Source organism: Mauremys mutica, chromosome 7 (assembly GCF_020497125.1).
Source record: "Mauremys mutica isolate MM-2020 ecotype Southern chromosome 7, ASM2049712v1, whole genome shotgun sequence".
NCBI lineage: Eukaryota > Metazoa > Chordata > Testudines > Geoemydidae > Mauremys > Mauremys mutica.
The window spans coordinates 106748727-106764216 of NC_059078.1; the positions used below are offsets into that span (position 1 = coordinate 106748727).

Genomic DNA, 15490 nt, shown 5'->3' on the forward strand with positions numbered 1-15490 from the left:
CAGAAAAGTGTTCCTTTTTGTCCCCCAAAATTAATCAATGGCAATAAGACAGAAGTGGTCTAGAGATATGCACCAGATGGCTAACTCCCTTAGTCTCACCAGCCACATATCTTACTTCTTATGTAGTATTATTAAAATTTATATTGAGAACTGGATAATAATTGGGTAACCTATCTGTGGATACAGTGCACTTGGTACTAATTGGTTATATGCACACCTGCCTGCCTCATTTGGTTTACAGATGCTGCCCTCCATTTCTAATGTCTTCTTAGCTGCATAAGCAGCATAGAATAATGGGGGCATAGCCTTCATCTCTCAGTGTTTACCTAATTCCTTTGAACCTGAGCATTCCTATAGCCTTCATTCATTGCATTTCACCCATAAAATCACCCAAACCTCAGAGGGGAAAGTTCTGAGCCAGCTCACCAGATTTGCTCTCCCAACATCAACAAAAATGGGAAAGCATTCTGTACCAGCAAGAAAGGAATATGGGCAAAGCTGAGCTCCTGGACCCTATTACATCTCAAGATATTACTGTTGCCTGGGAAACCACTCTCTTTGTATACATGAGATCACTAAAATATATTCTATATGTTTATCTTTAGATATGAGTTTATCACCTTGCCTATATGCTGTGTCGGGAGAAAAACCTGACATTGGATAAAATTTAGATTGCAACCTGCTAAAATTGATTAACTGTTTTGTGGCGTTAGAGGCATTTTCCTAATGTTAAATGCAATACAAACCGTTCAGTGTCCAATATCAACAAATCTCATCTTCTGCTGTAAAGGTGGATTATTCTTAGAACCCTTCACATTCCAGGTTTAACTAGTGCTAGAAAGAAAAAACGTTCTCAAACCATCTGGTATATTATTAGCAGTTCAGTGAGCTCTATCAGGTGAGGCAGATAATCTGTAATCACAGGGAGTCAGGGTTATTTGAGGATTGGGATAATTTATTTAGTTTGGCTGGTTGTGAATGAAGATCGGAATATTGTATGTTGGGGATTCTTTGTTTTTTAAAGGAACCACACAAGCCACTTTTAATATCAGCCAAATTACCATCAGGATCATATTAAAAACAAAAGAAAAAAGAAAAATTAGAAACCATCACTGAACAGTCAGGCCATTTGTCTACATATTGTTTCCCATAACAACAAGCACAAGAGCATTTGCACCTAACTGAAAGTTTAGATTTTTGCAGCATGATCAGCTTGTTCACTTCTCCTGAGTCTTTCCATGGTGTCACAATGCAATATTCATGGCATCACATACATATCCCCATACCAATTCTAGAATGAAGGATCTCTAAATAATTTAGAGATAGGAGCAGCAGGCAGAGAATAATACTACTGGCCAGATAAAAATATATGATAGTAAGCAATAAGAAGTAAGGAAATAAAGTTAGATGGGGTTTTATTAAAATACAATGAGCCGTATTCTGACCTTATACCTGTGTTTTCACATTCAATTGACTTCAGTGGGGATTGCACAAACTCGTCCTTGGGAACATGTCAGCTCTGGGTATTATGTCTAAATCCAAGGAGACTATGAGAGGAGGTTTAGAGAAGAAAGGGGAAGGAAATATAATAATGTGGTGCTGGAAAACTCTTTATATCTCTGGAGTTATCTTAAATAAATAATTCAGTACAATCCTACTGCTTGCTTACTCAAATCACAAGACAACAACGTGCTTTCAAATTTTCTCTGCGTGTTGTATTAATTTCAATGGACTAAATGGACCCAAAGAGGAAAAGGTGTTAACATGACCCTGTCACTGTCCAACATAAAATAGTGTTAAACAAAGGTTGTGATTTTGTATATGGAGACTTCAGCTTGCTTAGTGCCATGGCAAACACATCATTGATTTTTTTATTAACCTTTTATTAAAGATACAGAAAAGAAAGGGGAGAAGTGTTGAAGCATTTGAAATAAGAAGTATTAAGTAAGACTTTCATTTTAATGACTTCCCTTCTTACATTTCTCTTAAGATGGAAAGAGTTTTTATAAAGAATCCTCCTCTCCTCCCACCCAACCCTATTTGGCAGTCTTTTAGATGGTATTAAAGATGGTAATAACTGTCCTTAGGGGTAGAGGAAGAGAAGAAGTTAGTTGAGCTGTGTTGGAGCAATTTTTGTTGCTGTTAAAATCCAATCCCATTTCCCAGAAAACAAAACAAAACACACACAAGAGAAAAGAATAGCAAAGATAGAAAATGCAACTTCTATCTTCACACTGCTGGAGAAACATAGGAACAGCACATGGTCTTATCCACCACTTTGAGACCTGGCAAACTTGTACCAGCATCGGGTTGTTTCAGCGATTGCCTTTATCTGACTCTCTGGTGACAGGCTTACAGCAGTGTTGTGAAATATACGGTATTGGCCAACTAAGTCAAACTCTTATTAGACAGAAGGAAAAAGGAGGATAGAAAAGTGAAGAACCCAGGTGTGTGTTGTGTGTGTGGGGGGGAAAGGGGCGGTAGGATTCAGCCAAAGCAGGTGAAGGTGGTGATGTCACCTGGGTCCCTCTCTCTCTCCTGGTCTGGTCAGGATGATGAAGGCCTAATAGCATTACAGTACATCCCGGGTCCTAGAAGATGGTGAGGTTGGCAGCCATGATTGCAAAGCTCACTCTTTCCCTTTCTTTCAGTGAGAAATTTTTGTATTTCCTTCCCTCCTAATTTTCCCCTCAAAATATTTGTAGGACCCCCAAAAAGGGAATAATGGTGGAATAGCCCATCCCCGTATTATTTTGTCCACCAATTAGGCCTAATTTCTGACATACCACTTTTATTAATTGATTTCTAGTCCCACACGTCTCTTGTTTATCAGGCATGGTCGCAACCCAGTCCTTGAATTATACCAATAGACGTTTTTGTTTATACTAATTTCAATCTGTCTCCCTTTTGTATCTTTCCCCATCATTTATGATAAGTTGTTGTGCATTTTAAGAACTTTCACTCGCTTATTATAGTTGAGCTCAGAATTTGGGTCAATTGTAGCCCCAGTTATTACAAAAGTGTGATACAGGGCTCTTAAGCTGAAATACATCTTTATATCATCAACACTCTAGGCCACAAACTGGGACCCAAAGCTGTGTTTCCTACAGGAATACCAAAACCTAGCCATGGACACTAAACTCCATTTTGTACTTCAAGATCCCAGCATATCAACTGCCAGAAACAGTCTTTTTCTCTGGAAGATCCAACTCCTTCATCCAAGAAGTTAAGTAAGGGGAGAAGGAGTAGTGGGAGTAAAAAACATGTTACTAGGTCTTTTTAAAGTTCTGATTCTAATGGACAGGGCTGCTCTACTAGTACAGCCAACAAAGAATCCATGATAACCTTAGCTGAGAATATGTTGCACCCTATAAGTAGCTTAACTGTAGGATAAAAGCATACACATACCTCAGAGGTGTAAGACAGCATTCGGGAGTGCTCCACTAGCACATTTTTTCTGTTGTAAACAGGGATCAATATGTTAAAGGAATTACTGGATCATGCTGTTCGCACGCATGGAAAATGGAGGCTAAGGTGCATATATAGCTAACTTGATACTTTTTTTTTAATTTGAGGTACTTTGGTAAATGTTCCAGGGTTTCACCAGTAAAATCTACTGCTGCATCTGAAAAACAAGGTAATTTTCAGTATTTTAGATATGGTTCAGTATATCATTAAAATCATACATACCCTTTTATCATGTCATTCATTGTAGTGTGAATTTCCAGTTTATTATGCTCATACTACGCATAAACATAATTACTTTACAGCAAGCTTTAAATTCCACCTATTGGAGAACATAATTAGTTTCATTATTGTATGTTTAGTATAGTTTGTTCATGTACAACAAAAATGTATAGCAATTCTTCTTTGTGAAAGTATTATAAACAAATGGAGACAAGGTCTTTTATTTCTAATGCTGACCGTTCATTGATAAAGTTTAAATAAATAAATTTCATTCAATAAGAAAAGCATCTATATACTTTGAAGAATGTAAAATTTGAGTATTGCTGATGTCTTTTTTCCTTAGGTCACAGTAGGTCAAATTCAGAGCTCGGGTAAGTGGAATTCAATTGCATTTGTGCCTACTGCTGCTAGTGTTAAATTTGGTCCTATAACTATCATCAATTTTTTGGGTCCTTTTAAAATGTAGCCTCTTAAAGGGATTTTTACACTGTTTTGATTTAATTGTGGTTTTAATTATTCTAAGGTTCAGGTAAGGTGCTTAGAAATTAATTACCAGATTAGCCACTTTAGGAATAAAATGTTTCTTATTTCAGTTGACATCTGATGTTAGCATAAGAGATGATGTTGACAGACCAAGCACATTGTCATAATCAGCTATCTCTTTGGGATAAAATGCTAGCTCTTTCGGATAAAAATAAATAAAATTAAATTACTTTTTCTTTTTTTTTTTCTGGTTTTAATACAAATTTCTGGTAGTTTAGTGCTCACAAAAAATGCCAGACAATCAGACCAGTCAGCAGAGACAAATGAAGTTGCCCCAATCTCCACCACCTGCCTCAAACTTGGCTTGAAAGGATGACCTCTTGGGGTTGATAGGGTAATTCAATCTCCATGCTCAGTCAAATCTTTGGTCTTTCAGCAGAGACTGCCAATGAGGCTGTCAAATTAGTGCTTAGTGAGGTGGTGTTTTTGTGATGTGGATGCCTCTCATGTAGGTCAGCAAACCTATTTCATATAGGCTATCAAAGAGCCGCTATCAGCGTGGGCTGGATTCAAACTAGCCACCTAGAGGTGAATGAATCAATATCCAATTACCAATTCCTGGAGACATCTAGTCCCTCTCTGCTAAGTTTGTTTTAAATAGGAACAAAATGCCAAGATATTACCATGAGACAAGAATGCCATCATTGCTCTTTAGCAGGCTTTTATATTTTGTGTTATATTTTATATTGTTTTACCTCATTTTAATATATCTAAACAGCCTACTACTATTGCTCACAGTCAAAATAGCTGGAGTGGCTGGAAGAAATGGAAGAGCAACTACAGTATTTCACGTGTTATTTTAAAATATAGCAATAGCATTGTGACAGGCTGAAGTAGCTCTACCTGAGCTCTGGCAGACTCCCCTTCAGGCAAATGGTGAGATAGTCAGCCAGGCTCAGGAGTTCAGAGTTAAATCAGGAATTGCCATGATAACATGTCTGTGATACACAAGAGAGTGTGAGTGTTTGTCTAAGGAGGAGGCAGAAAACCACACTCATTAGTTTGAAGGGGTAGATTGTCTTGGAATCAGAGCTGGGCCTTTTCCTTTTGATTTCAACTTGAGGAGGCTTGAGGAGAACATGAGTGCCCCATCTATGTAGGTGTCTGCTGACCCACTGCTTCTGCACCTAGTGGTTGATGAGGGAATCCCAACTATTCCCAGGGCCTCAGAAGTTCCATCCTGGGAGCTCTTACTCTGCTTCTGTTGCGCGGTGAAGCTGGAAAAAAGGGAGTTTCTGGAGCCTCTGCAAGGGGATGTCTCCAAGGATTACTGTATTGTAATAGCACTGATCAGAACTAAGGTTAGAAATGTTCTGTTTTAAAATAAGAGTAAACAACCAGCAAGCATGACTGATGCCCCTACCTATGGAACTCTTGATCAACGAGGTCAGGATGAACTCAAGGTGCATCAATTGTAAAGTACACTGCAAAGCCCATCTTTGTGGGCAAGCTTTCCCCAGTAACAATGGCTGAAGTCCCACTGAACTACATACATGAAGAAGGGAAGGGAGAAAAATAAAATCCCCCCGTATAAGGAACAGTTGGCAAAATTTAGGAGCAGTGGGAAAACTGAGGTCCTCTGTGGATAAAATGCAGGTGTTATTTTTTTTATTTAGTGTCTATCATATATATTGCAGTGATGGGTGCTTTCTAAGTGACTAACATAGGTAAATCCTTTGAGGGGGCTGAAAGGAGGAGATGTTTCTGCAGATAACACATTACAACAGTGTAGATAAAGCCAGTAATTCAAAACTGCCTGTTTATTTTGTATAAATACATGGATCTGAGTCATAGTTTCATGTCCTGTACAGGTTCCTGCCCCCAAGCTTAGTCCGAGGGCACCCTCCTTCTTATTTTAACTCTAGTAGTTTCTCCTACCATTTGTGCTGCTCCTCCTTTACTGCCAAAATGGGTTTGTGCTGATGGAGCAACTTTGCCATACCACTCCCACAGCGCCTCTTCCCTCCCTTTCCTGTTATACCTGCCCACCATCACCAAGGTAACATTCAGTTTCACCACCATTAAAAACAGGTACAGTTCAAAAGCTTCAGTTCCCTTCATTTGGAGCTTTCACCCTCCCTTTCCTATCCATCCAGCTGCTCAGTGATAACAGCGCCATCATAGCATCTTATCTCAAGATGTCACAAGTGCATTCTTGTTAAGTATTTCATGGATTATTGAAAGGACAGATGGTCTAAGTACAAACCTCCACAACAAGTTCAGCCTTGAAAGAGAGATGGGTTTTCTATAGCTTTGGCATTATATTGTGCAACTGCCACACCACAGGATCAGGAATTCAGATAGAACCTTTTAAATACGTGTGTTTAGACAGAGTAAATGCATATCTTCTCATCTGAACTTTTTTCTTTTTTTTCTATATACTCACCAGAATGCAATGAACATAACCAGTACCATGGATAACTCCAGGGCCAGTGAGGCAGGTAAGGCAATTTAAAAGTAACAACTCTCTTCAATAAAACAGATTAATTTCCAGGTGTTAAAAGGAGCAGAATTTAGAGGACAATGCCAATCACTATGGAAATCAAATTAAAATACATGCATAAACTTGCTTTTTTCCTTATATAACAGAAAAAAATTACAAGACATAAGCATGTAAAATACACAGGTTTTCAGATATGAAGTGTGGTGTTATTGTACAGGTATTTGTTGCAATATTGTTGTACGCTGATACTGTAAGGCCCATGAACAGGTCTATCTATCTAAGATACTTATATGATCTCCATTACTGTAGCTAAGTGCCTCACAATCGGTAATGTATTTATCCTCACAACATTCATGTGAAGTAGGGAAGTACTATTAGCTTCATATTACAGATGGCGAACTGAGGCATAGAGACACTAAAGGTATGTCTACACTGTAATTACACACCCATTGCTGGCCCATGCCAACTGGCTTGGGCTAAGTAGCTGTTTAATTGCGGTGTAGACATTGGAGCCTAGGCTGGAGCCTGGGCTCTAGGACCCTGTGAGCAGGGCGGGGTCCAGAGCACAGGCTACAGCCTGCGCCCAAACATCTACATCTCAATTAACCATCCTCTTAGCCTGAGCCCTGCAAGACTGAGTCAGCTGGCCCAGGCCATCTGTGGGTGTTTAACTGTAGTGTAGACATACCCTAAGTGGCTTGTCCAAGATCGCACAGAAAATCCATAGCAGAGCAGCAAATGAACCCAGGTCTCCAGAGTCCCAGGCTAATGACTAGACCATCCTTCCTTTGACCTTTACTCACAGGTAGGGTAGATCTTTCTCCCTGTAAGGTCAGTGTCAACATTTCCTTTGATTTCAATGGTGCAGAATTGTTTTACTCTGGAAAAGTATGCAAATTTTATTTATTCAGTATATAAATGAGAGATTACACATGCATATTTACTAACTGTGTTCAAAACTGTGTGCTAAATTATGCCAGGAATTTACACGGCCAGCAGCTTGCAAGGCTGTGCCATTAAAAACAATGCAAAGTACACTGAAAGCAAAATGAGAATAGTTCATGTATACTAATAATCCAGGAAGGCATGATCAGCATGGAGAATCTAATTAATGTCCTTGAATTTTTAAGAGGGTTTAAGATATTGATAATGACAGTGCATACATAATCATTTATTTTGATTTTCAGAAAGACATTAATAGACTGTTCCTCATCACAGCGTCTTGCGTAAGAAATGAGCTTGGGGGATGCAGCTTGGAACTTCAAAACTGATAAAGAGCTGGTTCATTACATAAAACAGATGTTATTTATCTATGTAGAGGACTAAGTGAAACTTGCCATGGATCCAGATCAGAGTAACAGTAAATATAAAGTGTGAATCAAGTGATATACCACAGGTTTCTGATCTCATTAATAAGTAGGATAAGTGGCCCATATGACATTAATAAATACAAAGTGCAGTGAAAGCAGAGTTTAAAGCTAATTACATGACATACAAAATGAAGAAAACGGAAGTAAAATAAACCCCAAACTGATTTCTGGGGGAAAACCTCTCTGTGAAGAGTTTGACAGATTTCCTAATGTAGAACTTACACATTCCGGTTGATTGTATGTAATTGCTGCATCATTGAATGCCTCAGTGTCAAAGATCTAGTCAAGCTCTCCCCCATGGACACTCACCAGACTGCTGTGAGAGGATTAACATACTGAATCCACCTGTACTTTGGCATCCAGAATCCAGGCATTGCCCCTAGGTTGGGGTTTCTAGGCCCACCCTCAGGTGCAGATCTTCTCTGTCTAGCACCCTGCGGGGTGTATGCACACGCTGTCTCCTATTGAGGCAGACAATGGGTGTGCTGACATTGTGGTTACAGTTAGGGTTGCCAGGTGTCTGGTTTTTGACTGGAATGCCCGGTCGAAAAGGGACGCTGGCGGCTCTGGTTAGCACCACCTACCGGGCCAGTAAAAGTCCAGTTGGCGGTGCAGCGAGGGCCCAGGACTAAGGCCTGATCTAGTTCCATGTGGCTCCCGGAAGCAGCCGCCAGGTCCTTGCAGCCTCTAGGTGCTGGGGCGGCCAAGGAGGCTCTGTGCACTGCCCCCACCCAAGGTGCTGGCTCCGCAGCTCCCCTTGGCCAGGAACCATGCAGAGCCTCCCTGGCCACCCATGCACCTATGGGCTGCAGGGTCCTGGTGGCTGCTTCCTGGGAGCCATGGTTAGTGCCGCCAGGATCCCAAACCTCCTTCTGTAACCCAACCCCCTGTCCCAGAGTCCCCTCCTGCACCCAAACTCCCTCCTGGAGCCCACATCTTGCACCCCTCAACACCCCAACCCCCTACCCCATCCCTGAACCCCCTCCTCCACCCCCAAGCCCCTCATTCCCGGCCCCACCCCAGAGCCTGAACCTCCAGACAGAATCCTCACCCCCCTACATGCCAATGCCCTCCCCCAGCCCAGAGTCCTCTCCTGCACCCTGAACCCATTTCTGGCCTCACCCCAGAGCCTACACCTCCAGCCAAAACCCTCACCCCCATCCCGCACCCCAACCTCCTGCCCCAGTTTGGGGAAAGTGAGTGAAGGTGAGGGAAAGCAAGTGACGGAGAGAGGGGGTGTCATAAACAGATAATTAAGGGTTAAAGTCTCTTTTACCTGTAAAGGGTTAACAAGCTCAGTAACCTGAGGAACACCTGACCAGAGGACCAATCAAGGGACAGGATAATTTCAAATCTCTGTGGAGGGAAGGCTTTGTCTGTGTTCCTTGTTTGCTCTGTGTGCTCTCTTTGGATCTAAGAGAGGCCAGACATGTCTCCAAGTTCTCCTGGAGTATTTCCTACTATCCAGTATAGTGAGTATTAGTTAAAAAGGCGGATTAGTCTTTTGAGTTGCTTTCTATATTTGCAATTGTGTGTTTGCTGAAGGAATTCTTTATTTCTGTTTGCTGTTACTTTGATTATGCTGAGGAGGAGGGAGGGGGAAGTCTCTCCAGTTTTTATAAGTTAGACCCTGTATTTTTGCATCCTGGTAATACAGAGAGAGTGTACTTTTTTTTCTTTCTTTAATAAAATCTTTTCTTTTAGAACCTGAGTGATTTCTTCCCTTGTTTGGATTTTCAGGGGAAGGGGAGGGGGAAAAGTGAATCCCTCTTTGTGTTGAGTCAAGGATTTGACTCGGTGTGTATCTCTCCGGAGCAGGCTGGAGAGAGGGAAGGGCGGGGGGGAGGGGAACTGGCTGTTTCTCTCTCTCTCTGGTGAGATTCAAAGGGTTTGAATCTGTGTTCCCCAGGGGAAGTTTTTGGGGGAACAGGCAGTGTGTTACCCACTTTAAACTTAACTGGTGGCAGCGAGAACCAGATCTAAACTAGTATTTTAGTTTAGAGGAGTCCATGCAGGTCCCCATCTTGTGAACGCTAAAGTTCAAAGTGGGGAATCAACCTATGACAGGGGGGATGGAGAGAGCAGGGGCTGGGCCTCTGAGAAGTGGCGGGGCAGGGGCAGGGCCTCGTGAAAGGGGCAGGGCAGAGGCATTCAGTTTTGTGCGATTAGAAAGTTGGCAACTCTAGTTACAGTCTACCCGACTGTCTCGTGCTTCACCACAATAAGGGACAATGATCAGATTCGAAAGGGTGGCCCTTGGGTTTAGGGGAGTGAGGCCCAGTGGCCAGCTTCATTACCGCTGCCCTTGGGGGTCAGGGCTGTGTGGCCTACAGGCCAGCCTCAGTACAATGGCCCTTGGGGTCAGGGCTGTGCGGCCTAGAGGCCAGGGTCAGTACAATGACCCTTGAGATAGGGGCTGTGCTGCCTAGAGGCCAGCCTCAGTACAATGGCTATTGGGGTTGGGGCTGTGCGGCCTACATGCCAGCCTCAGTACAATGGCCCTTGGGGTCGGGGCTGCGTGGCCTAGTGGTCAGTCTCAGTACAAAGGCCCTTGGAGTCAGGGCTGTGCAGCCTACACATCAGCCTCAGTACAATGGCCCTTGGGGTCGGGGCTGCGTGGCCTAGTGGCCGGTCTCAGTACAACAGCCCTTGGGGTCAGGGCTGTGTGGCCTAGTGGCCAGGGTCAGTACAACGGCCCTTAGGGTCAGGGCTGCATTGCCTAGTGGCCAGGGTCAGAGAAGTGAGCTGCCACCTAGGGGTTGGTGGCAGTGGAGGGGGTAGGGGAACCTGGCCCCTCCCTCTCCACCAGGTCCTGGCCCAAGGCCCTGTTAGTAGTGAACATGGTCACCACCCAGTCAGCAGGGATCCTACCGTAACACGCTGACTTTCCTCGGGTGCGAGGTACCACTCACTACATCCCCCCTGGGCCACTTTTTACCATGAGTCCTGAAGCTGGGGTCCATTCGTCATCAGGATCTCTAAGCTCCTTGGCGCAGGTAGCTTGTTGGGACTCCAACTCCTGTTGACTGCCTACAGCCAGTCAGTCTTCAGTCTGGGCCTCAGGCTTTCTAGTTCCTGCAGTCAGGGGCTGAAGTGGCTCCTGGGTTGGAGCCTTCACCGAGCGTCCTCCTTCCCCGGCTGTCAGTCTGGAATGAACTGGGCTGCTCTCCTTTATACTAGTGCAGCATTTGGAGCATGCCCAGTCTGGTCTAAGAAGCAGGACTTCCGGCGCCCATATTGTGGGATTAACCCTTTCCTGCTTAGTGTTGGGAATGCACACCCCATCACACACCCCTTCTGACAGCTGTGACAATCCAATTCAACTAGTGACCCCTCAGGCTTCCCACCCCCATAGCTTATTAACCTCCTTTCCCAGAACTCTGTCTTTGTGGGTGATCTGGGTTTATAGTTTACTTCTTCAGGGGCAGGTGCTAGGTAACATACAACACACACATGGACTTTGTTCAGAATTCTAAAATATCATTGATTTTTACATAGCAAAATGAGAAATGCACACATCTTGACAAAAATAATAAACTCTGCATGTATTTCTCTGCCTCAGTTTCCTCACAACTCTGGAACATTCTTTGGATTAAGGTTAGGGTGTTTTGTGGCATCCAGAATCCTTCTCCTACAGTGCATAGCTTGTCTTCAGAATCACAGAGCCTCTCTCTCTCTAGGTTAGCTTACTTTGACCTTGGTTGGTCCTGCAGTTGATCTGCCTCTACACCCTCACTACAAAAGCATGCCCATCTCTTGCCCTCTCCTCTTCACAGCTTCTTGCATGACTCTGAGAATCTTTCCCCATCCTTTTTAAAGAGCAATTTCATAAGAACAACTTTATAGCATCAGCCAGAGTTCATTAGTTATGCAGACACATTGTCCAAATCATCACACTGACTGTATACTGCATCAAGCATGCTAAGGCCAGGTCTACATTACAAAGTTATGGTGATGTAAGTCGCCTCATGTCAACTTTTGTGTATGTTTCTACACTCAAATTTGTCTCCAACAGTCATAAGTGCCCTGTTATGGTGATACAGTAAAACCACCTCTCTGAACAGTGTTGAGCCAAGGTTGATCTACCGAGGTCAACACAGTCCAAGTGTAGACACTGTGTGACCTGTGTCGGCTCTAACAGTCCTCCAGCAACTGTCCCACAATGCCTCATTCCATGAGACAGTGACCATTCTGGTCTCAGTTGTAATCTCCACTGCCTAGGGAGTGGAAGCCACCTCCCTTTCCTGTTTAAAACCCTCAGCATATTGTTGAAATGTGTTTTCCTGATTGTCCACCTTGGCAAGAATACCTAGCAGCTCTCCTTTGTTATGTGTAACTGCTCAGCTGACCATGCTGGCTCCATGCACAAGACACAGTCCTGCTTGGAATTGACAGGAGGTACTGGATTTCCTGGGCCTGTGGGGAGAAGAAACTGGGCAAGCACAACTGTGAACCAGCCACAGACATCTATGAAAAGGTTGCATGAAGGAGACAGGCAAAGGGGTACAGCTGCGATCAGCATCAATGCCATATGAAGGAACTTTGGCCGTCAGACCATAAGGCCAGGGAGACCAACAACTGACCTGGTTCTGAGCTGCTGACCTGCTGCTTTTACAATGAGCTGCATGGCATACTTGATGGAGACCCCTCCAGCACCCTGCAAACCACCATGGATACCTTGGAGGAGCCCTGAGACAGAGGCTCTTGCTGTGAACAACAAGGAGGAGAAGGGAGACGTTGTGCAGGAGTCCAGCCATGCCACAAGACAGGACCTATTTGAAAAGCCACCACAATCTAGCCAGTCCTGCCAGCCAACCATGGGCGAGCCCGATGAAAGGGAAGGGACCTCGGGTAAGTGTGTGCATGCACTCTCCTTTCCAATATTTAAATTTAAAGATGGCTCCTACTCCATCCCAGGTTACCATGACACAGGAATCAACTTTTCATTGTTTTACTCATATGAGAAGGGGATAGCAGTACAACAAACAGAGGTAGAGTTGGTATCTGCTTTTCATTCCTCTGTAGGATTAGACAGGGGGCAAAGAGGTCGGGGAGAGCCCAGACAGAGTAGCTTGTTTATCTACATAGGGATATCCCTTGTATCCTCCTGAGAGATCTTGATGAAACTTTCATGGAGCTACTCTGCAATCCTCTCCTAAGCCTGTGACTTTCCCAAAGGTTGCTAGGGATGGCTGCCTTATTTCTTCCTCCATGCCACTCTATGATGAATTCACTGTCACCATTGCAGTAAACAGACTAGTGACACATGAGCCCCAGATGCTTCAGAATGCCAGTAGCAGCCGAGTGCTCTGTGCACTTGTAACCCTCAGGAGTGAGATATCAGCTAAAATCACAATAGTGCCAATATTCAGTGCCATTACCCAATAAAAACCAACATTTTATTTTTTCATGAAATTCCTTTCCTCCCCCTCCCCCGCCTTGCTCCTGCCCCTGGCAGGCCATACTCACCATGGCTGGGGTTGGAGAGTGGTGCTGTGCAGGGGCAGTCCAAAGCTGAAGTGTTAATTAACATGCCTTATTAAAAGCTTGTATGGGAATAAGAGAAGGGAGTTTTAAACTTATCTTTTCCTTTGCCTTGTGACTTTAAATCCAGCGCTACAGCTATCTGTTTTTATCAGCAGCTGCTTCCATTCTGCTCTTGATGTATTGCATTGCCTGTTTTTTTTTTTTTCTGGGTTTAGGAGAATAAAATTATCTATAGTAGTAGTGAAGAAAACCTGTGTTTATGTGCACGTAAGCCTACATAATTTATCTTTACTTATTGATTTTATGCAGCAAAATCACATCACAAAGAGAAGCTGGTAGAGGATGCTCTTCTAGTCGTGGGAATGTGAAGGATCTGTTTTTATCTGAAGCAGTAGGGGAAATGTGTTGTCTCTTGGATGATAGACTCAGCAACCAGGCAGTAATAACAAGGTCAACTGATTCAGGGCATGCAGCTGATTCATAATGAGTTGTCCAATAATGAGAAGCACAGAGCATAATTATTTGAAGCAATATTAGGATTTGGAACAGCATTTTGGGAAACTTACAATGATCCAAAGAAAGATGGGCTCTGCAAAGTGAAAGAGGCTCTCTCCATAGGTCTGGCTGAGGCAAATGAGGAAGATGTCTTCCTGTCAAGTTATCTCATTGCATCATTTCATTCCCCATCCTTGAAGTGGCCTGCTGGCTAGGTAAGCGATACAAGGTAGAAAGTTTTGGTTTGGTGGAACACTGGCTCATCTTTTATAGGGAAAGCAGATTGTACAGTTTGGATTGCTCCATTTCAGTATAAGGGGAACCAATGATCTAGGGCAGGGGTCCCCAACCTTTTTAGGTCCAGGGACCAGTTTCGTTTGCCGGACCCTCCGCAGGAGTGCCTGCGGGAGGTCCAGCTGAGCCGCGGGACGAGCGCTCCCTCCGCAGTCGTGCCTGCGGGAGGTCCGCTGCTCCCGGGGCTCAGCTGGAGCTTCCGCAGGCACGACTGCGGAGGGAGCGCTCGTCCCGCGGCTCAGCTGGACCTCCCGCAGGCATGCCTGCGGAAGCTCCACTGGGTCGGTTCGCGGCCCGGTTTCTAAGAGGCCGCGGACCGGTACCGGGCCGCGGACCGGGGGTTGGGGACCCCTGATCTAGGGGACAGTCTGGCTAGACTAGTAAAGATGGCATTAAACTAATAACAAAAGAGAAGCATGAAAAGAGAGAACAAATGAGCACTCGTTTAGGACAAAATCAAGATGTTGAGCAAAAATGTAATCAAGAAACCAAAGGACGTGAAGTGAAGAAATTCTTTTTAAATTGCCTATCCACCAATTTTAGGAGCCTGGGTAACAAACAAGAAGAGTTAGAATTGCTCATTTGAGAGCTATAATTCAATCTAGTTGGCAGTACTGAAACTTGGTGGGAAGATTCATATGGTTGGAATGTTAAAATCACTACTTTGACCTATTTAGAAATAGTATTACCTGTTTCTGAGTCACTGACAATTCAGAAGAAAATTATTTTGAATTCTTATGTGTAAATGTTCTAAAAGATAAACACAAGAGAGGGTAGTATTTGGTGTTTTTGCAGACCACCAAATCACACTAGAGAACCCAGCAAGCTGATCTTTAAGTACATATCTGTAACATATGGGGGCGGGGGGGAAGCTGAGTTATCATGGGGGACCTCAATTTGAGTGATGTATTCAAAAAAGTCTCATGCTGCCAGGAGTACATTGTCTTTGGAATTTATAAAATTTATAGATGACTATTTTCTAACTCAAAAAGTGTTGCATCCAGCATAGGGGAATTCTATATTAGTCCTCATCTTGACAGATAAAGACTGGATTGCAGAAAAAAAATAGTGGTAGCGCATGCAGAAGAGATCATGATGTGATTATATTTGCTATGTACAGACAGAATAAAGACCAAACCAGTAATACACACACACACACACACACACGCAC

At 43.6% G+C, this 15490-nt stretch overlaps 1 protein-coding gene across 4 annotated transcripts in view; it reads right to left on the bottom strand.

Annotated features, from left to right (window-relative positions):
• NPS (neuropeptide S) overlaps nt 1-15490 on the bottom strand; it is a 57934-nt gene that overhangs the window by 23825 nt on the left and 18619 nt on the right. The window contains exons 3-5 of one of the 4 annotated variants that reach the window (XR_006581226.1): nt 7477-7553; nt 3409-3625; nt 1446-1547 (exon numbers count right to left, since the gene is read on the bottom strand). The gene's annotated coding sequence lies outside the window, so the exon portion shown is untranslated. Of the gene's footprint in view, nt 1-1445; nt 1548-3408; nt 3626-7476; nt 7554-10981; nt 11168-12626; nt 12751-15490 lie in introns of those variants that run through there. The other 3 variants (XR_006581227.1, XR_006581225.1, XR_006581224.1) reach the window with 3 other exon arrangements.